This window comes from Schistocerca americana, chromosome 5, assembly GCF_021461395.2.
Source record: "Schistocerca americana isolate TAMUIC-IGC-003095 chromosome 5, iqSchAmer2.1, whole genome shotgun sequence".
Classification (NCBI taxonomy): domain Eukaryota; kingdom Metazoa; phylum Arthropoda; class Insecta; order Orthoptera; family Acrididae; genus Schistocerca; species Schistocerca americana.
In genome coordinates, this window is record NC_060123.1 from 117,407,015 (window position 1) to 117,433,454 (window position 26,440).

Consider the following 26,440-nt stretch of genomic DNA (forward strand, 5'->3'; position numbering starts at 1 on the left):
GTCTGTACATCAGTGGTGCGGCTGAAACTTATATTCTGGAACTAACCCTTCCAGTCGTAACACTCTGAGTTCACTCAGTGAATGTACTCAACTACACCTGATTCCAGGTACAACCATGATGCAGCATTTTTTGCAATCACAGTATTACCCCCGGTGGTCAATACACCGCCAGTATTACAGGCGCAACTGATCCTTTTGATTCCTGGGCGGCCAGGTTAATATGCAGTGCCTGGCAACAGAGGAAGATGGAGTCTTCTGGCCATCTTAAACCAAAACAAACACACTTTTTTGCAGTAAATAACATACAAACGCTTTTTCAACCAGGTAAACTTCATAAATCCGGAGATACATTAAAAGGGCTGAAGGTTCAAATTTTGGCACTTCAAGAAACACGAATGACGGACAATGGTACCATGGATTTCGGTAATTGTCGTCTTTGTAAAAGTAAAAATGATAAACCAATAGTTAATAATGCACCTTATCTAGGAGTTGCCTTTTTAGTCTCCAAAAATATTTTAAATACTATGACAGAGGTAAAAACCCATTAAAAATAGACTAATGAGAATTTCTCTCAAAGGTGCAAATAAGGCACATACATTAATTAATGTCCATATGATAGTCAACGAGGATAGCGGTACAAAACTTGAAAAAATTAATGAAACTTGGGAAACATTAGTAAACATCGCCTCGGGATGCCCTCAAACCGTGTTAAAATTTTAATGGATGATTTTAATGCTCAATTAGGTAAGGAGCAAAAATATAAGAAAACGGTGGGTGCATTTCCTGCGCATAAATGGAGAAATCGAAATGATCAAATACTTGTTGAAACTTGCTTAGAAGGCTAAGCACAACGTTTCTAACCAATGGCCATAGCCATAAACCGATCCACACAGCCTTGTCGACGAATAGAAGTAAGTAAGATAAACAAGAAATAGACAAACTGCAGCCAGCAGTGCGCTTACCTTATGTGAAAAATGTTACTAACCGAATAGGCAAACACCTTCACCCGGTTGGGGCCCAGGACGAGCTGGGCTCCATTAAGGAGAAGGCGATGCATTACTCACTGCACTCGTTTACAAGGTGGAATGCGAATGTGGAGAGGCATACATCGACGAGACTGGCAGGCCAATAGCAAAGCGCATTCGGGAACACGAGCGCTATATTTGTCTAGGGCAACACAACAAATCTGCAGTCGCAGAACTTCAGCAAGATTGTGGAAAACTAAATTCAGCGAATCCTGTGTCTTGGCCATGCAACCCTTTATGACGAAATGCAGAATCAGAGAAACCATCTGAATACTTAAACACCCTAAGAACATGAATCTTACCCGCCAGCAATCAGAGCCCAACAGACCACACCGTCAACACAAGACGCAAGCACTACCGGCGAGTAACTGCCGCCGCGCGGATGACGGCCAGCATTCACCGGTGACCACCAATCACGGTACATAAGACATTAACCAATAGACAACAGAGGTTACGCTCTCCCTACACCGCAGTAACCTATTAAAATAAATTTCCCTCTCCTTACTCCTTAAGTGACCAATGAAATGGACTTTTTATTATTATTATGACGTAAAGGCATATGCAGTGAACAGGAATAATCAAATATAAGGGAATGGAACGAACCAGTAGATCCAGAAGAAGGCCGCTCCAATCACGGCCGTAACGTTGGTTTGCCCCAGCAGTAGTTTTATACAATATGACACGGTATCATACTCAGAAAACTTTTATCTCCATTGACTCTGGCCCAGGAGGCGTACGCAAAAATTTTAACCAAAAAATCATGTCAACAATTCTTTAAAAATAACTTTGTAAACAAAATACTTGGCAGGACCCAAATACATTTATTGTTTAATTTCAAATCGGTTATAATGCAATTTCTTATCCTTATTACAAAGAAATTTTAAACGTCCACGTTAGCAAAGGCTACTGTAGATTCTGACCATTATTTAATGCGAATTAAAGTAAAACATGAACCTCAAAAACTTTTCAAAACAAAAATTTTATCCCCAAATTTGACAATGCTAAAATAACCACAACTGCAACAAGCGAACTTGACGATAAACAATCCAACAATTGGGAAAGGCTGAAAGGAAAGTTAATCACAAGCACACAGGCACAAGCACCAAATTTAATTCCGCTTCGAAAGAAGCCAAAACACCCTTGCTGGAAAGAGAACTGTGAAACAGCAGTTCATTCTAGGCATGAGGCAATAAAAAAATTGGAATAGTAACAAAGCCAAAAATACCCACAACATCTTTTTAACTGTAAGAAAAATAGAAACATATATATTAATCCGACAGACTAAAAGAGACTACGAAAATGCCCTACTTTTATAAATCGAAAAACTACTTCCAAAAGAATAATAAAATAAACTTTTATGAAACATTTATAACAAAACTAACTGATTACCAACCTCAAAGTCTTCGCTTCAAAAATGAAAATGGCTGTTGGGGTCTTAACAAGCAGGAAAATTGTAAGGCACTTGCTAGTTATTTTGAAAAACTATTTAACTGTCCAGAGCCAGCGAATAAATTCCTACCACAGAAGACTGCTAACACCAATCCTAACGTTATTGAACGTGACGAAGTCGAATTAATTCAACAAATTAAGAGAGTTGAAAACGGTAAGGCATACGTAGAAGACGGTTTAACTCCAGAACTGTTAGGATCAGCTGGCTATAACACTATAAAAGAAATCACTTAACTAATAGAATGTGTCTGGGAAACTGCGAAAATAGCTGAGGCCTGGAAAGCTGCCCTAATTCATTCATTGCATAAAAAAGGAGGTAGAACCACATTGATCATTACCGAGGAATCTCTCTTCTCCTGGTCACATAAAAAGTTACCTCGCACAGTTTAATTGATCGAGCCAAAGAACAGTTAGAACCTAAAAGATGTGAATATCAAGCAGGCTTTAGACGTAACAGATCCTGTATGGATCAAATTCTTAATCTAAAACTAATCCTTAGGCACCAAAGAATTGCCGGCCGGGGTGGCCGAGTGGTTCTCGGCGCTATAGTCTGGAAAGGCGTTATCGCTACGGTCGCAGGTTCGAATCCTGCCTCGGGCATGGATGTGTGTATGTCTTTAGGTTAGTTAGGTTTAAGTAGTTCTAAGTTCTCGGGGACTGATGACCTTAGAAGTTACATCCCATAGTGCTCAGAGCCTTTTGAACCATTTAAACCAAAGAATTTCTGGTAAGACTATTGTATTCACATTTGTGGATTTTAAAAAGGCGTAGGACTGAGCTGATCGTGAACCTCATATCCAAATTTTAAGAGTTCAAGGGCTAGATAATATAACTCTAAAACTGATAAAGTATCGTTAACCGACCCCATCTCTAAAGGTAAGTTCATGGGAGAAATTTCAGAACCGTTTGATACAGAGACTGGTATGAGACAGGAAGATGGACTTTCCCATTACTGTTTATGTGTGTTTTGGAAGAGGTGATTACAGAATGGAGAGAGCAAAAGCTGAATCAAATTATAGAACCATCAATCAAGTTAGACAGAATTAGTATTAGAGCAGATTGCCTCGTCTTTGCATATGATCTGGTAATTTTAACTTGGTGTATTACCACAGCTCACAAACAGATTGAAATTCCTAAATTAGTTGCTGTTCTGACGCAACGACAAGCGCCGGAATCACGATGAAGAGCGGAAGAGCAGAGAGGGCTGTGAGACGACGTCAGCCAATACTATGCTGACTAGGACGACACCAAGACAGGAGTGGCATCTATACTTAGAGAATATAAGACCCACGCCGCCTAGCCGCGGGCACAGTGAAAGACGAGCCATCGTACAAACGCTACAGCAATGACATGAAATGCTTTGCTGTGCTTGCATTGATATTGTATGTACCCAAAGACATTGATTATTTGGATGTCGCCATTTGCTTACATCACACCTTTGTGAATACGAAAATTAAGTATTGTCAATTTAACTCGCTGTAATGAACTAACTTAATACGAAACTTCCTGGCAGATTAAAACTGTGTGCCCGACCGAGACTCGGGACCTTTGCCTTTCGCGGGCAAGTGCTCTACCACTGAGCTACCGAAGCACGACTCACGCCCCGTACTCACAGCTTTACTTCTGCCAGTACCTCGTCTCCTACCTTCCAAACTTTACAGAAGCTCTCCTGCGAACCTGGTTCGCAGGAGAGCTTCTGTAAAGTTTGGAAGGTAGGAGACGAGGTACTGGCTGAAGTAAAGCTGTGAGTACGGGGCGTGAGTCGTGCTTCGGTAGCTCAGTGGTAGAGCACTTGCCCGTGAAAGGCAAAGGTCCCGAGTTCGAGTCTCGGTCGGGCACACAGTTTTAATCTGCCAGGAAGTTTCATATCAGCGCACACTCCGCTGCAGAGTGAAAATCTCATTCTGGAAACATCCCCCAGGCTGTGGCTAAGCCATGTCTCCGCAATATCCTTTCTTTCAGGAGTGCTAGTTCTGCAAGGTTCGCAGGAGAGCTTCTGTAAAGTTTGGAAGGTAGGAGACGAGGTACTGGCAGAAGTAAAGCTGTGAGTACGGGGCGTGAGTCGTGCTTCGGTAGCTCAGTGGTAGAGCACTTGCCCGTGAAAGGCAAAGGTCCCGAGTTCGAGTCTCGGTCGGGCACACAGTTTTAATCTGCCAGGAAGTTTCATATCAGCGCACACTCCGCTGCAGAGTGAAAATCTCATTCTGGAAACATCCCCCAGGCTGTGGCTAAGCCATGTCTCCGCAATATCCTTTCTTTCAGGAGTGCTAGTTCTGCAAGGTTCGCAGGAGAGCTTCTGTAAAGTTTGGAAGGTAGGAGACGAGGTACTGGCAGAAGTAAAGCTGTGAGTACGGGGCGTGAGTCGTGCTTCGGTAGCTCAGTGGTAGAGCACTTGCCCGTGAAAGGCAAAGGTCCCGAGTTCGAGTCTCGGTCGGGCACACAGTTTTAATCTGCCAGGAAGTTTCATATCAGCGCACACTCCGCTGCAGAGTGAAAATCTCATTCTGGAAACATCCCCCAGGCTGTGGCTAAGCCATGTCTCCGCAATATCCTTTCTTTCAGGAGTGCTAGTTCTGCAAGGTTCGCAGGAGAGCTTCTGTAAAGTTTGGAAGGTAGGAGACGAGGTACTGGCAGAAGTAAAGCTGTGAGTACCGTGCGTGAGTCGTGCTTCGGTAGCTCAGTTGGTAGAGCACTTGCCCGCGAAAGGCAAAGGTTCCGAGTTCGAGTCTCGGTCGGGCACACAGTTTTAATCTGCCAGGAAGTTTCATATCAGCGCACACTCCGCTGCAGAGTGAAAATCTCATTCTGGTAACTTAATACGAGTTGCTTAAATTGTTGCCTAGAGATCCGATAAAACAGCTTCCTAGGCACCCAAAATCAGACGAGTGGACAGGACATTACAGTTGCGGAAAAAGAATGACTACAAATATCGTTCGAAAAAACGGAATAAATTACATGCAACGCACAAGCACCGAAGTTTTTGAAAACAAACGTTGGAAAAATAAAAAGGCTTCCTCAGTTTAATTGCTTGGGGGAAATAATACAAGAAAGCGGTCTCGAAAAAGCTACTAACGAAGATTGTTGTCAAAAAATGGCAACAGAATTCAGATTAACACAAAATATGTATAGTAAAAAACCATTTCTCAAATTCACTTAACTTAGGCTTTACAGCACTGTAAACAAACAGGAATGTCTTTATGGAGCAGAGACTTTAATTTTAAATGGAGAGATGGCTATTGAAGGAATTCAAAATAATGACAGGAAGAACATTAGGGAAATATTAGGCCCCAAAATTACTGATGGATAAAGTTATAGGCAGAGTTGATAATAAGGAAATAGAAGAATTCACAGACATACATGGTGACATGAGAAAACGAAGACTTAAATTTTAAGGACCCATAAAAAGAATGGTACCCTCTAGGTTGACAAAACAAATAGCAGAATTCTGCGAAAATAGAAGTTGGCCAAAACTGAACCAACGAAATAGATCGCTGCGACAAAAGGAAGATCTTGAAGTAACCGGTATCACTTAGGCAGACGTTGCGGAATGAAAACCATTGAGGCAAAATATATTTGTTTGGAAGGTTGGTCAGAGGGAAATTTAAAAACGGACTGGGACACTGTCATATTATGAAAGAAAGAGAGATCATTCTTAAAGGATGAAACAAATTTGGGCACAAAGGAAGGCCAATCAGAAAAAGTGGCATTGATGTATTGTACCTCGCTTGGTCCTATTGGGCCCATACGTGAATAACAATAATAAAGGGTTCGTAAGTGTATCTGTCAAACTCTTGTCTTCTCCAAATTTGGGTTCTGAGGTCTAGAACAGCTACTCATGTTCCTACTACAGGTCTGTATCCAAACTGTCCTTCATCCAGGTTCAGGAGAACTATATTTTAGATTCACATTTAGTGTTTGTATATCATTTTTCAGCTTGTGAAATAATATCAAACGTAGTTGAAGCAAAATTTCAGTGTCAATTTCCTTGCTTTGCCATTCTACTTTACTTCCTGTAAATATAAGGTTCTGTTAAACTTGAATAGAGCTGTTTTTATTCGCGAAACAAATCCATTCTCTTGGAATGTGTTAATCGAAACCGTCCTTAAATTAGAAACCAGCAACAAATATTCCTTTACTGTGTAGTCCATTACATTTCCATTACATTTCCCACTTGGAACAATATGGAAGAAATGAAAATTGCTGCTCCTTCTACCTAGAGACAGAGCTGTATATCTTAATGATTAAGAAATCTCATTTCACTTTTCAGATATTTCAGTACACAGTATAAAACGCCTGGAACTAAAATTTCGTATTTACGTTCTGTCATACATAGTTATATTCCATAGAATGTATTTCAATTATCTAATTTCAGTAACGTAATGTTCTAGCTATGACTCAACAGTAAAGTACTAAAATTCAAATTAATGAATGTAAGTAACATTAACATTAGAAAACTTGTGTTACGAAGCAAGAACACGAAAGACGGAGAGTAATCTCTCAGAGCTGAGTCGTGATAATCACACTAGATTACGGAATATCTGCAAAGAAAAGGTGCCACATTGCGGAAAAAGTACAAGGCATGGCCTCTAGAAGTAATTAAGTAATTTGTCACGCAGACTTAGAGTCCCTGAGTTGTCTGACACTGATCCAGATGGACTGCGCTTGCAGAGCCAAGAGGATACATCAGGCCTAGTCGCGTTGACTTACAAGAAAATCCCACCCAAGGATTCCTGATTAGTCCTGTAAGTACTGTGTATCAGCTGCGTGGCAGTCAAAAGCAAATATACTAAGAACATTCCTTTGGCGTCATTTGATTTCATACCTTTCCATGTTATTACGTGGTTATATCGCATGTTCTAGTCATTCTTCTCGCCGACCATTATTGTTAGAAACTGCCAGCTTTTCAGATATGTGATAACGTGGAACGCACTTGATAGATCTAAATGATACTTGCGTTTAGGCAGTACTTGATAATGAAAAACAAAATTAAATCCGCTCTGCTCCAGTGAAACAAATGAGTTGTATACATGAAGCCAATGGTGTTTTTTTCCAGATTGTATCTTATTAAATTAAAGAACTGCACTTGGAAGAGTAAAATGTAAGTACTTTCGGCACGTCACTAACAGCGAAGCTTAATATACCTATCGAGTACAAAAATGATGTATTTTCCTATCCGTGCGTCTATTATAGCCTAGAAAAGGGCATACCCATATTTTCAGAAGGTAAAGGCCAGCTACCTACATGCTTCATCACGACAACTATTTGCATTCTCACGTGTTAGTAACAGATGCATTGCTGTGTGGTAATATAAGGGTGTAATAAATTATGATAAATTCGTAAGTTAATTGATATGCATTTATTAACATTCTGGCTGTATACAGGGTGATCCATTGATAGTGACAGAGCCAAATATCTCATGAAATAAGTATCAAACGAAAAAACTGCAAAGAACGATACTCGTCTAGCTTGAATGGGGAAACCAGATGGCGCTATGGTCGTCCCACTAGATGGCGCTGACATAGGTCAAACGGATATCAACTGCGTTTTTTTTAATGGCAACCCCCATTTTCTATTACATATTTGTGTAGTACGTAAAGATATATGAATGTTTTAGTTGGACCACACTCTTTGCTTTGTGATAGATGGCGCTGTAATAGCCACAAACGTATATATACGTGGTATCACGTAACATCCCGCCAATGCGGACGGTATTTGCTTCGTGATACATTATCCGTGTTAAAATGGACCATTTACCAATTACGGAAAAGGTCGATATCGTGTTGATGTATGGCTATTGTGATCAAAATGCCCTACGGTCGTGTGCTATGTATGCTGCTCGGTATCCTGGACGACATCATCCAAATGTCCGGACCACTCGCCGGATAGTTACATTATTTAAGGAAACAGGAAGTGTTCAGCTACATGTGAAACGTCAACCACGACCTGCAACAAATGATGATGCCCAAGTAGGTGTTTTAGCTGCTGTCGCGGCTAATTCGCACGTCAGTACCAGACAAATTGCGCGAGTATCGGGAATCCCAAAATCGTCGGTCTTGAGAATGCTACATCAACATCGATTGAACCCGTACCATATTTCTCTGCACCAGGAATTGCATGGCGACGACTCTGAACGTCGTGTAGAGTTCTGCCACTGGGCACAAGAGAAATTACGGGACGATAACAGATTTATTTGGCGAGTTCTATGTAGCGACGAAGCGTCATTCACCAAGGGCGGTAACGTAAACTTGCATAATATGCAGTATTGGGCAGCGGAAAACCCACGATGGCTGCGACAAGTGGAACATCAGCGACCTTGGTGGGTTAATGTATGGTGCGGCATTATGGGAAGAAGTATGATTGGCCCCCATGTTATCGATGGCAATCTAAATCACCCGCACGTTCACCAGATTTGACGTCCCGGATTTCTGTCTGTGGGGAAAGTTGAAGAATATTTGCTAACGTGGTCAACCGACAACGCCTGACTACATGCGTCAGAGCATTGTCAATGCATGTGGAACATTGCGGAGAGGGGAATGTCGTTACACGTATTGCCAAATGCACTGAGGTTGACGAACATCATTTTGAGCATTTATTGCATCAATGTGGTATTTACAGGTAATGACGCAGTAACAGCATGCGTTGTCAGAAATGATACGTTCACAAAGGTACATGTATCACATTGGAAGAACCGAAATAAAATTTAATATCGTACCTAAGTTCTGTATTTTAACCTACCTTTTACCAACTGTTCGTCTAAAATTGTGAGCCATATGTTTGTGAGTATTACAGCGCCATCTGTCACAAAGCGACGAAAGTGCTCCAACTAAAACATTCACCTAGATATTTAAATATAATTATAGTAAGTTGTTTATGTGGACTGTGTTGCTATTGCGGCTCATCCTGCGCAAGACATATCAGAAAGTGCGAAATTTTTTGACACCCATATTTTGGTTAAGATGTGCTCCAATGTCGAGAATGGTTAAAACTTGTATGGCGACAGCTTTCTTCGGTGAGATGATTAGGATCGTGTTCTGTAGGTAATTATACTATCAAGTCAAATGCGTTGGGCTGGAACCTATGACGCCATTAAAACACGTAAATAATGATTCTTTGACGTTCATAGGACTCTGAAAAACATAATTCTTGCGAGGAAGCAGTTGAGTCGTGGCGTCTCATGTCACTATGGATAGCTAGCGTCTCACCAGGGGTCGTGATTAATCCTTGTGGGGTTATCGCTGCCTCGCCTCGTTTCCAAAAGCGGAGGACTCAGATCTGGACAGATAGGCCTTCGAAGATCGCAGAGCCGGCAGTTGACGGGAGTACAGCGTAGAGGCGGCAGGCACCAGCAAAGCAAGGAGCGACGCATACGGGCTGTGGATAAGCACCACGCCTCAGCCAGGATTGGGAAGAGCGCAACGTATGGTGCACGTATGGTGCGCGAAACTAGTTGTTCCGCTCTGCGAACAGATTTTCCGCTCTAGGAGCCGTTTGAACAGATGTTCGTGTTCATGTTTCATTGAGTCGTCATGCATGCTTTGCTACTTGGATCTGTGACTTCTCAACAGTGTATGCCCTGCGTGCTCAGTGTGACTTTGGAGCAACTTCTCTTAATCTGCTGGCCACTGCTCCATTGAGCGTAGGTGGAAGAACATGGGGCCCAATCAAGACATCACCAACAATGCCTGCCCAAACGTACACAGAAAATCTGTGTTGATGACCTGATTGCACAATTGCGTGCGGATTCTCGTCAACCCACACAATGTTGATTGTGAAAATTTACAATTTGATCACGTTGGACTGAAGCCTCATCCGTAAAGAGACCATTTGCACTGATATGATGATTGACAAATTGCTGGACGAACCATTCGCAGAAGTGTACCCGTGGAGGCCAATCAGCTGCTGATAGTGCCTGCACACGCTGTACATGGTACGGAAACAACTGGTTCTCCCATAGCACTCTCCATACAGTGACGTGGTTAACGTACCCTTGTACAGCAGCAACTTCTCTGACGCTGACATTAGGGTTATCGTAAACTGCACGAAGAATTGCCTCGTCCATTGCAGGTGTCTTCGTCGTTCTAGGTCTTCCCCAGTCGCGAGACATAGCCTGGAATGTTCCGTGCTCCGTAAGATGCCGATCAATTGCTACGAACGTCTTCCTGTCGGGACACCTTCGTTCTGGAAATCTGTCTCGATACAAACGTACCGCGTCACGGCTATTGCCCCGTGCTAATCCATACATCAAATGGGCATCTGCCAACTCCGCATTTGTAAACATTGCACTGACTGCAAAACCACGTTCTTGATGAACACTAACATGTTAATGCTACGTACTGATGTGCTTGATGCTAGTACTGACGAGCAATGAGTCGCATGTCAACACAAGCACCGAAGTCAACATTACCTTCCTTCCATTGGGCCAACTGGCAGTGAATCGAGGAAGTACAGTACATACTGACGAAACTAAAATGAGCTCTAACATGGAAATTAAGCGTTTCCGGACACATATCCACATAACATCTTTTCTTTATATGTGTGTAAAGAATGTTTCCTGAATGTTTGGCCGTACCTTTTTGTAACAACCTGCATACATTTTTTAAAAATTATGTTGGTTTCAAAATTTTTGTGCAAAAGATACGGTTGTTCTGATTTAATGTTCGTTTTTATGAAGTTTAAGAAGCTGGTGGATTCTCTGGTAATATTATTATCCAGCACTTTTCTCTTCTATACATTAAAAAAAAAAAAATACGTTGGTTTCAAAATTCTTGTGCAAAAGATCCAGTTGCTCTGATTTAATGTTCGTTTCACGATGTTTTAGAAGCTGGTGGATTCTCTAGTAATATTATTATCCAGCACTTTTAAGCATGTTGTGAGCTCCGGAATGGTAAGACCTTAGAGAGTTGTTTGTTACATTTCTTCCCGGAAGAACTTACAGCTCCCTTTCTGTAGTCCCCTGTTAGCGAAGCTTATTTCCTAGAGCGTTATTTGAAACGCTCTATAAGAGCAATCATGGTAAAACTGTAACCTTACTTGTAGTCTAATGCAGTGAGAAACACATCTTTCTTGCTTTGTACTTACCAAGTTACTGGGAGCGTGTTCCGCGAAGGCAGCTTCTCGCCTCGCGGGCCTGGCATACTTCCGGCCTTGTTCAGGACTCTCGAGCACTTCCTAGCGCGGCTTGCTGTTTGCTTGCAGTCGCGCGTCATTGGCTATCTGTTCTGAAGTTGAGTATCGTACGTTATGACTTGCACTTGAATGAAATTTTGCCGTCGGCCAAGAGGCCTTTGATGAACTGTCATCACACAGGAAATTCTCTCTTTAATGTTTAATATACATTGTATATTTGTTCTAACTCTCACTGCAAATCCTTTTGCGTAAGAGTTTGGGTATTCACTATGATATCTTTGTCAATATTCATCTTTTGGGAGTCCGTCGAACGTCTCGAATTTAAATTCGCTTGAAGAAATTTATCTAGAACTGTTCCAATAATTTTAATGGCTAATTTATTTAATACTGTTCCTTCTATATTTTTAAAAGAGACCTATACTGCTAAGATCTTATTCTTGAATTTCTTTGAGGTTATTGTTGTAATATTAACGGCGATATTACTCACCATTTTTGACGTCCGTAACGGCAAATTAACATCAGTTTCTATCTGTCTTTCAAAGAGTGCCTGTTATTAGATAAAATGTATAAATCTAAATGCTGCTGATGTTCAAGAATAAATGATATTAGTTAAAGGGACCTGGGCATTCCATGTATTTTCCGTGCACATGGTAATTCCGGATTTCAGCAATATTACTAACGAACTGCAGGAATATGTCTTAAAACCAAAATTTAATAATAACGTTTTGTTAATTTGTCAGTAATTCAGTGCAAAGCGCGAAAAAAAAACAACATAGCTTCAAGGGCTTGCGCTCTGAATGTTATTCTTGTTGTGGTCTTCAGTCCTGAGACTGGTTTGATGCAGCTCTCCATGCTACTCTATCCTGTGCGAGCTTCTTCATCTCCCAGTATCTACTGCAGCCTACATCCTACTGATTCTGTTTAGTGTATTCATCTCTTGGTCTCCCTCTACGATTTTGACGCTCCACGCTGCCCTCCAATACCAAATTGGTGATCCCTTGATGCCTCAGAACATATCCAACCTTCTAGTCAGGTTGTGCCACAAACTGCTCTTCTCCCCAATCCTATTCAATACCTCCTCATTAATTATGTGATCTACCCATCTACTCTTCAGCATTCTTCTGAAGCACCACATTTCGAAAGCTTCTATTCTCTTCATTTCCAAACTAATTGTCGTCCATGTTTCACTTCCATACATGGCTACACTCCATACAAATACTTTCAGAAACGACTTCCTGATACTTAAATCTATACTCGATGTTAACAAATTTCTCTTCTTCAGAAACGCTTTCCTAGCCATTGCCAGTCTACATTTTATATCCTCTCTACTTCTACCATCATCGGTTATTTTTCTCCCCAAATGTCAAAACTCTTTTACTACTTTATGTGTCTCATTTCCAGATCTAATTCCCTCAGCATCACCCCATTTGCTTCGACTACACGCCATTATCTTTGTTTTATTTTGTTGATGCTCATTTTATATCCATCTTTCTAGACACTATCTATTCCGTTCAACTACTCTTCCAAATCCCTTGGTGTCTCTGACAGAATTACAATGTCATCGGCGAACTTCAAAGTTTTCATTTCTCCTCCATAGATTTTCATACCTCCTCCGAATTTTTCTTTTGATTCCTTCACTGCAATCTCAATATACAGATTGAATAACATCGGGGAGAGGCTACAACTCTGTCTCACTCCCTTCCCAGCCACCGCTTCCCTTTCATGCACCAAGACTCTTATAACTGCCATCTGGTTTTGTAGATAGCAATTCGCTCCCCTTATTTTACCCCTGCCACCTTCAGAAATTGAAAGAGAATACTCCAGTCAACATTGTCAAAACGTTCCTCTAAGTCTACTAATGCAAGAAACGAAGGTTTACCTTTCCTTAATCTAGCTTCTAATATAACTCGTAGGGCCAGTGTTGCCTCACGTGTTCCAACATTTCTACGGAAACCAAACTGATCTTCCTCAAGGTCGGTTTCTACCAGTTTTCCATTGGTCTATAACGAATTCGCGTTAGTATTTTGCAGCCGTGACTTACTAAACTAATAGTTTGGTATTTTTCACATCTGTCAACACCTGCTTTATTTGGGATTGGAATTATTATATTCTTCTCGAAATCTGAGCGTATTTCGCCTGTCTAATACATTTTGTTCACCAGATGGTAGAGTTTCGTCAGGGCTGGCCCTCGCAATGCTGCCAGTAGCTCTAATGATATGTTGTTCACTCCTGGGACCTTGCTCTGTCAAACTATTCCCGCAGCATCATATTCCCCATTTGATCTTCATCTACATCCTCTTCCGTTTCCACATATTGTCCTCAAGTACATCGCCCTTGCATAGACCCTCTATATACTCCATCCACCTTTCTGCTTTCCCTTCTTTGCTTAGAACTGGGTTTCCATCTGAGCTCTGGATATTCATGCAAGTGGTTCTCTGTTCTCCAAAGGTCTCTTTAATTATCCTGTAGGCCGTACCTATCTTACCCCTAGTGAGATATGCCTCTACATTCTTAAATTTGTCCTCTAGCCGTCCCTGCTTAGCCATATTACACTTCCTGTCAATCTCATTTTTTAGACGTTTGTATTCCTTTTTGCCCGTTTCATTTACTACATTTTTGTATTTTCGCCTTTCATCAATTAAATTTAATATTTCTTCTGTTACTATCCCTGGTCTTTTTACCTACTTGATCCTCTGCTGCCTTCACTACTTCATCCCTCTAAGCTACCATTCTTCTTCTACTGTATTTCTTTCCCCCATTCCTGTCAATTATTCCCTTATGCTCTCCGTGAAACTCTGTACAACCTCTGGTTTAGTCAGTTTATCCAGGTCCCACTTCCTTAAATTCTCACCTTTTTGCTGTTTCTTCAGTTTTGATCTGCAGTACATAACCAATAGATTGGTCATAGTCCACATCTGCCCCTGGAAATGTCTTACAATTTAAAACCTGGCTCCTAAATCTCTGTCTTACCATTATATAATCTATCTGAAACCTGTCAGTATCTCCAGGCTTCTTACATGTGTTCAACTTACTTTTATGATTCTTGAACCAAGTGATATCTATGATTAATTTGTGCTCTGTGCAAAATTCTACCAGGTGGCTTCCTCTTTCATTTCTTACCCGCAATCCATATTCACCTACTACGTTTTCTTTTCTCCCTTTTCCTACTACAGAATTCCAGGTAGCCATGACTATTAAATTTTCGTCTCACTTCAGTATCTGAATAATTTCTTTTATCTCCTCATACGTTTCATCAATTTCTTAGTCATCTGCAGAGCGAGTTGTCATATAAAGTAGTGCTACTGTAGTAGGCGTGGGCTTCGTGTCTATCTTGGCCACAATAATGCGTTCACTATGCTGCTTGTTGTAGCTTATACGCTCTCCTATTTTTATCATTCGTTATTACTCCTACTCCTGCTTTACCCCTATTTGATTTCGTATTTATGACCCTGTATTCACCTGAACAATGTTTTGTTCCTCCTGCCACGAACTTCACTAATTCTCATTATATCTTTCACTTATCCATTTCCCTTTTCAAATTTTCTATCCCATCTGCCCAGTTAAGGGATCTGACATTCCACGCTCCGATCCGTAGCACGCCAGTTTTCTTTCTCCTGATAATGTCGTGCTCTTGAGTAGTCCCCGCCCGGAGATCAAAAAAGGGGACTATTTTGCCTCCGGAATGTTTTTCCCAAGAGGACGCCATCATCATTTAATCATACAGTAAAGCTGCATGCCCTCGGGAAAATTTACGGCTGTAATTTCCTCTCGCTTTCAGACGTCTTATTGTAAGTACCTGCCATTCCATAACACTTGTTTGTAACAGACCTGTCAGGAATACCTACAATCAATAACTCGTCTGACAAACTACTTGATGAAACTACGTGTACCTGTGCTACATGGCTACGAGTCTATTATCCCATTATCAGGTAATCAGACCTTAATTGCTTTTGTTCGGCTCGCAAAGAATTTGTTCAGTCCAAACTTCTTTACCTGAGATTAGCATTTGCGACCAACGTCCTCTATTATTCGTCGGATATATTCTAAACTTTGTCTTTCCCAGCAGCTTTTATTCTCGGTAGGTTCAGCAAGTGCGATGGACATTATTCCCCGATCTCTTGGCGTGTATCTCATCGTTCTCTCCCTCCTCCTTGCCCATAACTTCCAAATAATCCTTTCCTCGCCGATTGTGGGGACAACCTTCCCGTTTCCTTAACATTCCTTCTTATTATCTTTCCACAGCACCGCACTTCAAACCCTTCGGTATTCTTCTCTTCTGGCTTTCCTGCACGCCATGATTCAATTCCCTTTACTGCTGTCATTAAAATGTACAGTGTCATAAGATTCTTGCTCAATCTGAGGCCGATGTTTTATTGCTGTTGTGGTTTTCAGTCCGAAGGCCGAGTTGACGGAGCTCTCCATTCTACTCTGTTTTGTGGAAGCATCTTCATATCCGAAGAACTACCGCAATCTAGATTCATTTGAACCTGCTTATTGCGTTCATGTCTTGGTCTCCCTTTACGAAATTAATCTAACTTATTTCCTTCCAGTACTGAAATGGTGATCCCTTGGTGTCTTAGAATGTGTTCTACCGAACGATAGCTTCATTTAGTCAAAATTTGCCACAAATTTGCTACAGACTAATACCTCCAGGCAGCGTCGGGTCGCCGTGCGGTCAAGGGCGTTTTGTCACAATCCGCACGGCTTACCCCGGCGGAGGTTAGATTGTATAGGCTTAGGGACCGATGACGTAAGCCGTTTGGTCCCGTAAGATCTTACCAAAAATTTACAAAAAATACCTCCAGAGACGATTGCATGTCAAATAAATCTGTATTCAATGTTGACAAACTCTCTTCGTAAGAAACGCTTTACCTTCCATTGAGTGTCTACATTTTGTAATATTCCTTCTTGTTGGGGGATGCTTTATTTTAATACCCATATAGCTAAGCTTCCTCCAGTTCACTTGATGTAACTCGACTAAATTCTATTACCCTTGTTTCGATTCGTTTGGTGTTAATTTTTTATCCTGCTTTCAAGTCACAGTCCATTCCGTTCAGCGGCTCTTCTGAATCGTTTTCTATGTCTGAGAGGATTGGAATGTCATCGGCAGACATCAAAATTCTTATTTCCTCTTCAAGAACATTTTTCCATTGCCAAAGTTATCACTGGTTTCCTTTTCTGTATGCTCAATGTAGTTCTTAAACAGCAACATGGATGGTCTGTAACGTCATGATCCACTCTCTTCGTAATCACTGAATCTCTTTCATTCACTTTGATACCTACACAGGTTGTAAATAATACTCCGAGCTCTGCCTTTTAACCCAGTTACTCTCAAAATTTCAAGGAATGTATTGCAGTCACATTGTCAAAATATTTCTCTAAGTCTACAAACGGTATACACCCTGGTATGCCTTTCCTTATCCTATCATCTAAGAGAATTCGTTTCTCCGGAACACAAACTGGTCGCCCCTAAGGTATTTCCATTCATCTACAATTAACTCAGCCCAACATTTTCCACGAATGACGTATTAAATTAGAAATAAGTGATATTAACGAATGTCAGCACCTATTATCTTTGGTATTGGAATTATTGCATTCTTTAAGAGTCTGTATGTGCTTCCCCTGTCTCATGCATCTTGCTGCCTATCTTAAGGGTATCAGTAGCTCAGAGGGACTCTCGTCCACTGCATTGGCCTCATTTGGAAGTAGGTTCCTTAGTGCACTGTCAAGTTATTCTCTCAGTATCATACTTCCTGTCTCAGCTTCATCTAATTTGTCGTTTCGTTCGATTATATTATCTTCAAATCCATTTCCCTTGTATAGTTCCTGCACATATTCCTTCAGGTACATAAGAGAATCGAGACGTTTGATATGTGGTGCCACCGAAGAATGTAAGAAACCAGTGGGATAGTGAGGTAGCGGACGAGTAGGTTCTCCGCAGAATCGGCAGAGAATAGGACTATGTAAAACACTGGCAAGCAGAAGAGGAGGATCAGAGTTCATGTGTTAGGGAATAACGGTTGGTTAGATGGTTTACTCGGACGAGGGGACCAAACAGGGACGTTATCGTTCCAAGCGGATTAAGGATGGGGGACGACGTCGGCAGTGCCCGTTCACAGGAATCATGTTGGCATGTGCCTGAAGGGATATATGGAAATCGCGAAAAACTTAAATCACTATGGTCAGACACGGCTTTAAATCGTCGTTCAGACGAATGCGAGTCCAGTGTGATAACCACTGCACCACCTCGCTCTCTGTATAAGGGAACAACTTCCCAGATTCTAAAGACAGCCGCATATGGTAAAAAATTGTATGGGAAGATGGAGATTCGAATACAACTATTAACTCATGACGCAGAGAGCAAGTGCTACTCGGAAATGAAGTGGAAGGATGAGGAGGGGAATTCGTGGCGTGCTACATGAAACGAGTCCGAAGACTGAAGGCTCAGTTTCCTTCCGCCTTAGAGCATTAACTTCTTTGCTTAGAACTGATTTTCCTTTCTTGTTCTTGATATTCATGCAGCTGCTTCTTTCTTCTTCAAGGACTGCTTTAGTTTTCATATTGGTGGTACCTACCTTTCACTTAGTTGTACATTCTTTCACAACCATGAATTAGTGGTCTAGCCATTTAGCTCTTTTTGCAGATTTCATTTCATAGACGTCACTATTTCCTTTTCACTGCTGCATCTGCTGCACTTTTTATGTCCTTGTCGTTTTACCTATTTGATCATTTGCTGCTTTACTTTTTCCAAATCTTTTTCGTTCTCTTCCTTTTTCTGCTGTAAAATCCCAGTCCCGAAAACACATTTTTCTGTCACTTAAACATCTGAATAATTTCTTTTACCTTATTGTATATTGTTCCAATCGCTTCTTCATCTTCGTCGCTGGTTGGCATAGAAACTTTTATAAGTGCAATGGGCATTGGCTTCGTGTGTTATCTTTGCTATCATAATGTGTACTATGCATGACATAGTAGCTTACTCACATTCCTGTTTCGTTGTTCATTGTTACACCTACTCCTGAATTACCCATACTTCATTTTGGGTTTACAATCCTGCACTAGACTGGAAGTTCGGTTCCTCATGCTACCGACCTTCACTAACTGTCACTCTATCCACCTTCAACCTACCAGTTTCCGTTTTTAGATTTTCTAACGTAGCTACCAATTAAGGTATTCGACTTTCCACACTTCAAGCGGGCAGGATCCAAGTTTTGATTTTCCTGATGATGACATCAAACTGAGTAATCCCTGGTCAGAGATCGAGACAGTGGAATATTTTATTTCCGGAATATCTTAAGCCATAGGATGCCATTATCATTTGACGATGCAGTAGAGCTGAATGCCCACAGGTAAAAGAACGGCTGTAATGTCAGCAGACGTTCACATTACCAGCACAGTAAATATCAAGGCCAGACCAGTCAATGATGTAGCCTGTTGCACCTGCAGCTACTGGAAGGGAAGCTGGCCTTCTTCAGGAACGACACGTCTGTCAGGCCTCTCCAGAGGTACCATTCTTCTGTGGCTCGACCTGCGGTACGACTATCCGTATCGTTGAGGCATGTGAGCCAGTCCATCGCAAAGATGTGGAAGTTTTAATAATAGTGGACTCGTTGTGGAAACTTTTAGTCTACTTATTATGTTATCCTTTCTTCATCAGACATATGTTACTTTACTTCCAAGGCGTTGCAGTTACATCATCCCCAATTTTGATGTAAATTTCTAATCTCATTTCTTCTACTTCTCATTACTTTCGTCTTTCTTCGGTTTGCTTTCACTCCACATCATTCCTCACTGCACTGCTCATTCCGTTCAACAGACCCCACAGTTCGTTTAGGCTGAGGCTCGCAAAGTCATCGGCGAATCTTAGAACTGACATCGTTTTACGATGAAGGTTAATCACAGTATTTTCCTTAACAAATTATAACAACTGCAAAGACGATAAGTGGATGGCGGAGGATCGGACATATGAGGTGCGGGTGTCATTTGGTGCGTTCAGAAAGAGATAAACGGCTGAAGAAGAGCAGTTCCAACACAACGATTTCCCCCGCAAGGTACGAATCATGGGCTGAGCGCCTGCGCACCGTCTGGAACAATTGCAACTTCCTCGACATACCAGATATAAGACTTCATTTTCCAGGAGAATGGACTCCTGCCCCGGCGGCACTGACTCGTGCGAATGTGTACATCGATCGTCATTAAGCTCTTCTATGTTTGCTCGAAGAATTCTGGGCAACCGAGGGAGGGCATCGCCAGGGAAGGTGATCCAAGCGCTTTATCCAGCGAGGAGAATGAGGTTGCCGACTGCGGTATCTGTAGACAGATATCCTGCGGCTGCCGGCTGGTTTCAACATCGAGAGTCGGAGTGACCGGTTACTGCGTACGAGGCCGCGCGTGACTTGGATCTACACTGATGTAGATTTTCATGCGGCACTGGCTACGTGAAATTGCCTCTCAGGAAGGAAGGCAGTCTGGACAACGTCAAATGAAACATGCTTCAGCCGTCTATATTCCCAATTTGTTGTTTTATTGGGGTGAGAGTTTCGGTGACATATTACGCCACCGCTATGCCCCCCGATAGACGTGCTGTAAGATTTCCACCTTTAATCCAGTCCAAATACGGGCCAGCATTCAATGGCTGGTATCCGTAGATTTTTGAGACCGAGGTCACTTCAAACACCACCTGCCGAGCGTATGCTGGCGCCTATTTTGACTCGACCAGAGGAGACAATCTTCCTACACGTCCGTCAGAGGACGTGTAGATGGTGCACTGTATTACCTAAACTGGTAGCCCAATAAAATAACAATTTAGAAAGGCAGACGGCTGAAAGGTGTTTGATTTGACATTCGACACTGAACAACCGAGGTCCCGCGACCATCTGTGAAAATATGGACATAGAGCGACCGGATTTTTAATGTTTGTCAGCATCTGTAACGAATTTGAACTGGTTGTCTCCGACTGAAGATTGTATAGTGAGGACTATGTGAACCTCATTCTCTCTGTGTGCTTGGAGGTGTATTTATTCATCTTGAGGAATTGTAGTCGTTTATAATGAAAGAACAAGCAACCAGCTGATAGAAGGGATAAGCAGCTGCAGCAGCAAGTCGTATACTCCTAGCTCACTCATTTGTTACATAGTTTAATTCTTAATTTCTTTGCGTGTTTTTGGTACTTGCATTGTCTAATTCATAAATTTCGGGCCTATTATAGTATTTGAGAGTTGTAGCATCGCGTTTTAGTACCTGAATAGTGTAAATTCGCGTAGTCTCCTTCCGCCGCCGAGCAGTGTCAGCATTGCGCAAGTAGCAGCATTACTGCATTTACTAGGCAGTCTGGTATTTTAATAACCGTTTAAATTTCGTGTCGATTTGTTTGCGCTCTCTGTAGATTAGTTCAGACGTTCTTTGCACAACAGTTTTTAGCACGGATAGGGACTGTAACTGCTGTGTTCGGATGCAGGCTGAGTTGGCATGCCTTCGCTCCCAGCTTCAGGCAGTGTTGGCTTCGGTCACACAGCTTGAGGCTGTTGCCAATGGGCATCACTGTGGGGTTCGGGATGGGGGTTTGTCGGGGACGGCCAGCTCGTCCCACGCATCCCCCGATCGGACTACGACTGTGGTTGCTCGGGATACTGCCCGCATTGAAGCTGATCCCTCACCTGTGGTAGAGTGGGAGGTCGTCTCAAGGTGTGGCATGGGGCGAAAGACATTCCGGAGGGCTGAACGGAAGGCCTCTCCAATTTGTCTGACGAACCGGTTTCAGGCTCTGTCTCAGGCGGATCTTCGGCCTGACATGGCTGCTTGTCCTTTTCCAGAGGCTGCCCCTCAGTCTGCAAGATCCGGGCGTTCGCAGAGGGTGGGCTTACTGGTAGTTGGGAGCTCCAACGTCAGGCGCGTAATGGGGCCTCTTAGGGCTATGGCAGCAAGAGAGGGGAAGAAAATCAATGTGCACTCCGTGTGCATACCGGGGGGAGTCATTCCAGATGTGGAATGGGTCCTTCCGGATACCATGAAGCGTACAGGGTGCACCCATCTGCAGGTGGTCGCTCATGTCGGCACCAATGATGTGTGTCGCTATGGATCCGAGGAAATCCTCTCTGGCTTCCGGCTGCTATCTGATTTGGTGAAGACTGCCAGTCTCGCTAGCGGGATGACAGCAGAGCTCACCATCTGCAGCGTCGTCGACAGGACTGACTGCGGACCTTAGGTACAGAGCCGAGTGGAGGGTCTGAATCAGAGTTTGAGACGGTTCTGCGACCGTGTTAGCTGCAGATTCCTCGACTTTCGCTATAGGGTGGTGGGGTTTCGGGTTCCGCTGGATAGGTCAGGAGTCCACTACACGCAACAAGCGGCTACACGGGTAGCAAGGGTTTTGTGGCGTGGTCTGGGCAGTTTTTTTAGGTTAGATGGCCTTGGGCAAGTACAGAAAGGTCAACACCCTCAACGAGTGCGGGGCAAAGTCAGGACATGCGGGGACCAAGCAGCAATCGGTATTGTAATTGTAAACTGTTGAAGCTGCGTTGGTAAAGTACCGGAACGTCAAGCACTGATAGAAAGCACCGAAGCTGAAATCGTTATAGGTACAGGAAGCTGGCTGAAGCCAGAGATAAATTCTGCCGAAATTTTTACAAAGGTAAAGACGCTGTTTAGAAAGGATAGAGTGCATGCAACCGGTGGTGGAGTGTTCGTCGCTGTTAGTAGTAGCTTATCCTGTAGTGAAGTAGAACTGGATAGTTCCTGTGAATTATTATGGGTGGAGGTTACACTCAACAACCGAACTAGGTTAATAATTGGCTCCTTTTACCGACCTCCCGACTCAGCAGCATTAGTGGCAGAACCACTGAGAGAAAATTTGGAATACATTTCACATAAATTTTCTCAGCATGTTATAGTCTTAGGTGGAGATTTCAATTTACCAGATATAGACTGGGACACTCAGATGTTTAGGACGGGTGGTAGGGACAGAGCATCGAGTGACATTATACTGAGTGCACTATCCGAAAATTACCTCAACCAAATAAACAGAGAACCGACTCGTCGAGATAACATCTTGGACCTACTGATAACAAACAGACCCGAACTTTTCGACTCTGTATGTACAGAACAGGGAATCAGTGATCATAAGGCCGTTGCAACATCCCTGAATATGGAAGTTAGTAGGAATATAAAAAAAGGGAGTAAGGTTTATCTGTTTAGCAAGAGTAAAAGAAGGCTGATTTCAGACTACCTAACATATCAAAACGAAAATTTCTGTTCCGACACTGACAATGTTGAGTGTTTATGGAAAAAGTTCAAGGCAATCGTAAAATGCGTTTTAGACAGGTACGTGCCGAGTAAAACTGTGAGGGACGGGAAAAACCCACCGTGGTACAACAACAAAGTTAGGAAACTACTGCGAAAGCAAAGAGAGCTTCACTCTAAGTTTAGACGCAGCCAAAACCTCTCAGACAAACAGAAGCTAAACGATGTCAAAGTTAGCGTAAGGAGGGCTATGCGTGAAGCGTTCAGTGAATTCGAAAGTAAAATACTAGGTACCGACTTGACAGAAAATCCTAGGAAGTCCTGGTCTTACGTTAAATCAGTAAGTGGCTCGAAACAGCATATCCAGACACTCCGGGATGATGATGGCATTGAAACAGAGGATGACACGCGTAAAGCTGAAATACTAATCACCTTTTTCCAAAGCTGTTTCACAAAGGAAGACAGCACTGCAGTTCCTTCTCTAAATCCTCGCACAAACGAAAAAATGGCTGACATCGAAATATATAGCAATAGAAAAGCAACTGGAATCACTCAACAGAGGAAAGTCCACTGGACCTGACGGGATACCAATTCGATTCTACACAGAGTACGCGAAAGAGCTTGCCCCCCTTCTAACAGCCGTGTACCGCAAGTCTCTAGAGGAACGGAAGGTTCCAAATGATTGGAAAAGAGCACAGGTAGTCCCAGTCTTCAAGAAGGGTCGTCGAGCAGATGCGCAAAACTATAGACCTATATCTCTGACGTCGATCTGTTGTAGAATTTTAGAACATGATTTTTGCTCGAGTATCATGTCGTTTTTTGGAACCCAGAATCTACTATGTAGGAATCAACATGGATTCCAGAAACAGCGATCGTGTGAGACCCAACTCGCTTTATTTGTTCATGAGACCCAGAAAATATTAGATACAGGCTCCCAGGTAGATGCTATTTTTCTTGTCTTCCGGAAGGCGTTCGATACAGTTCCGCACTATCGCCTGATAAACAAAGTAAGAGCCTACGGAATATCAGACCAGCTGCGCGGCTGGATTGAAGAGTTTTTAGCAAACAGAACACAGCATGTTGTTGTCAATGGAGAGACGTCTACAGACGTTAAAGTAACCTCTGGCGTGACACAGGGGAGTGTGATGGGGCCATAGCTTTCACAATACATATAAATGACCTAGTAGATAGTGTCGGAAGTCCCATGCGGCTTTTCGCGGATGATGCTGTACTATACAGAGAAGTTGCAGCATAAGAAAATTGTAGCGAAATGCAGGAAGATCTGCAGCGGATAGGCACTTGGTGCAGGGAGTGGCAACTGACCGTTACAATAGACAAATGTAATGTATTGCGAATACATAGAAAGAAGGATCCTTTATTGTATGATTATATGATAGCGGAACAAACACTGGTAGCAGTTACTTCTGTAAAATATCTGGGAGTATGCGTGCGGAACGATTTGAAGTGGAATGATCATATAAAATTAATTGTTGGTAAGGCGGGTACCAGGTTGAGATTCATTGGGAGAGTGCTTAGAAAATGTAGTCCATCAACAAAGGAGGTGGCTTACAAAACACTCGTTCGACCTACACTTGAGTATTGCTCATCAGTGTGGGATCCGTACCAGATCGGGTTGACGGAGGAGGTGGAGAAGATCCAAAGAAGAGCGGCGCGTTTCATCACAGGGTTATTTGGTAAACGTGATAGCGTTACGGAGATGTTTAACAAACTCAAGTGGCAGACTCTGCAAGAGAGGCGCTCTGCATCGCGGTGTAGCTTGCTCGCCAGGTTTCGAGAGGGTGCGTTTCTGGATGAGGTATCGAATATATTGCTTCCCCCTACTTATACCTCCCGAGGTGATCACGAATGTAAAATTAGAGAGATTCGAGCGCGCACGGAGGCTTTCAGACAGTCGTTCTTCCCGCGAACCATACGCGACTGGAACAGAAAATGGAGGTAATGACAGTGGTACGTAAAGTACCCTCCGCCACACACCGTTGGGTGGCTTGCGGAGAATAAATGTAGATGTAGATGTAGATGTATTTATGAATTTCGGCACACTGTGAACTACCTGACCATGGCGTTATGCTGTATACACTTCCTTATTAACAGCAGCAAATAATGCGAGAGGCGTAACCTTCTGCAGAAGGGCACTAATGCCTCAATCCGGTGAAGAAATGAAATTCCTTTTATTGAACTGGTTGCTTATTACTTGGTTTTATTCTTGAAGATGGTTAACGACGCCAATTTGCAATGTTCACATCGTACATCTGTAGCTGGCGCAACTAGAATAATAGTTGATTTACCTTCAATATTAAATGGATAAGTAGCGGAAACTAAAAATAATACTGCACTTCCGTTATCCTGATAATACTACTTCCATTGAGGTCGAGTTAATAAACTGAATAGTACTAATTGGATGTATGTTCGTTCGTCCCCCGATTTAATGTCTTAATTCTATAGAGTTGAACACTGTATATTTTATGTCTGTCCGAAATGTGTGTTTTATCTGTTGTAGTGTTGGTTAATGTTGTGTGATCTGTAATTACTGTTGTTAATCTGTTAATCTGATGTAATCTGATGTTAGTAGAGCTCATGAAAATCTATTTGTGGGGAATCGGGTAGTTCACTGTAAATTTAGGAAATGTCACCAATGAGCAGAAACCGTCGATGCCCTTACAGTTGAAATAAATTATATTTTATTATTTGTCCTTGTTTATGTGTGGCATATAACTTTAATTTCTCTGAAACTTGGCATTTCTCGAAGTTGGGCGTTATTGTTTTATTCGTTATGCTCATGGCGTAATTTCTAAACGCTGGTATAACATGGCTTTTGAGCAATTTGAGTAATCTCGTATTTCAGCGAAACTACCTAGCACATAGGTATACTTCTTTTAAAACAGTATCCCATGCTCAGTTGTAATTGAATTGCACTGCCTTCCATTTAACAAGCAGCCCTCAGGAGAACATTCTTGTGTTTTCTTTTAATTTGCTTGCGTGTTTGTTAGACTGTCTTGTTTTTAAGAACGCACTCTGATTGAACATGATGTAAGTGTGTTATAATAGAGTACCCATAAGTCACCTAGTCACCTTGTATGCAGCCTCACGAAATGATAATGATATGTTAAATGCACTGCCTTCTGGTGCCTTTGATCACCTTCTACGAGTTCTATTATTTTGAATATTCTTTGGTAAATCGAAAAGGTTATTTTTGTGAAAAAATTTTTGCAACTTGATTTAAACAATTATCAACAAAATCTTGTGCAATATTCGTGGCAGATAAATTAATCCATTGCAGTTTTTACTCTTTTCCGTTGCCCCCTCTTCTACAGGAACTTTGATATCCAAGCATATCTGAATCGACTCCTCCGAGATCTCATATCACACCATGTAATATTTTTCGTGTGTCTCTGTTAAACAGGCAGCTGAAGTTCTACCTCTACCAAAAATCCTGAGCAACGTACTGAATTGTTTCATAGCTGCTGTGAATTCAGTAACACATGAGATAATTCTTCGCATGTGGGTTGAGTTCGGCTACCGCTTGGGTACATTGAAGTGTTGAAAGTCATGGCATACCGATATTCCGATGTATAGATGGCGGT

The 26,440-nt window shown here is 42.2% G+C and overlaps 3 non-coding genes across 3 annotated transcripts; all 3 read left to right on the top strand.

The window, feature by feature from the left end:
• The first annotated feature begins 4,239 nt into the window (after positions 1-4,239).
• Positions 4,240-4,313, top strand: Trnas-uga. The gene has a single exon. It is a non-coding gene; the product is annotated as a tRNA-Ser (tRNA).
• A 226-nt stretch (positions 4,314-4,539) lies between these two features.
• On the top strand, positions 4,540-4,613 carry Trnas-uga. The gene has a single exon. It is a non-coding gene; the product is annotated as a tRNA-Ser (tRNA).
• Positions 4,614-4,839: 226 nt separating this feature from the next.
• Trnas-uga lies at positions 4,840-4,913 on the top strand. Its single transcript has one exon. It is a non-coding gene; the product is annotated as a tRNA-Ser (tRNA).
• Positions 4,914-26,440: the final 21,527 nt, after the last annotated feature.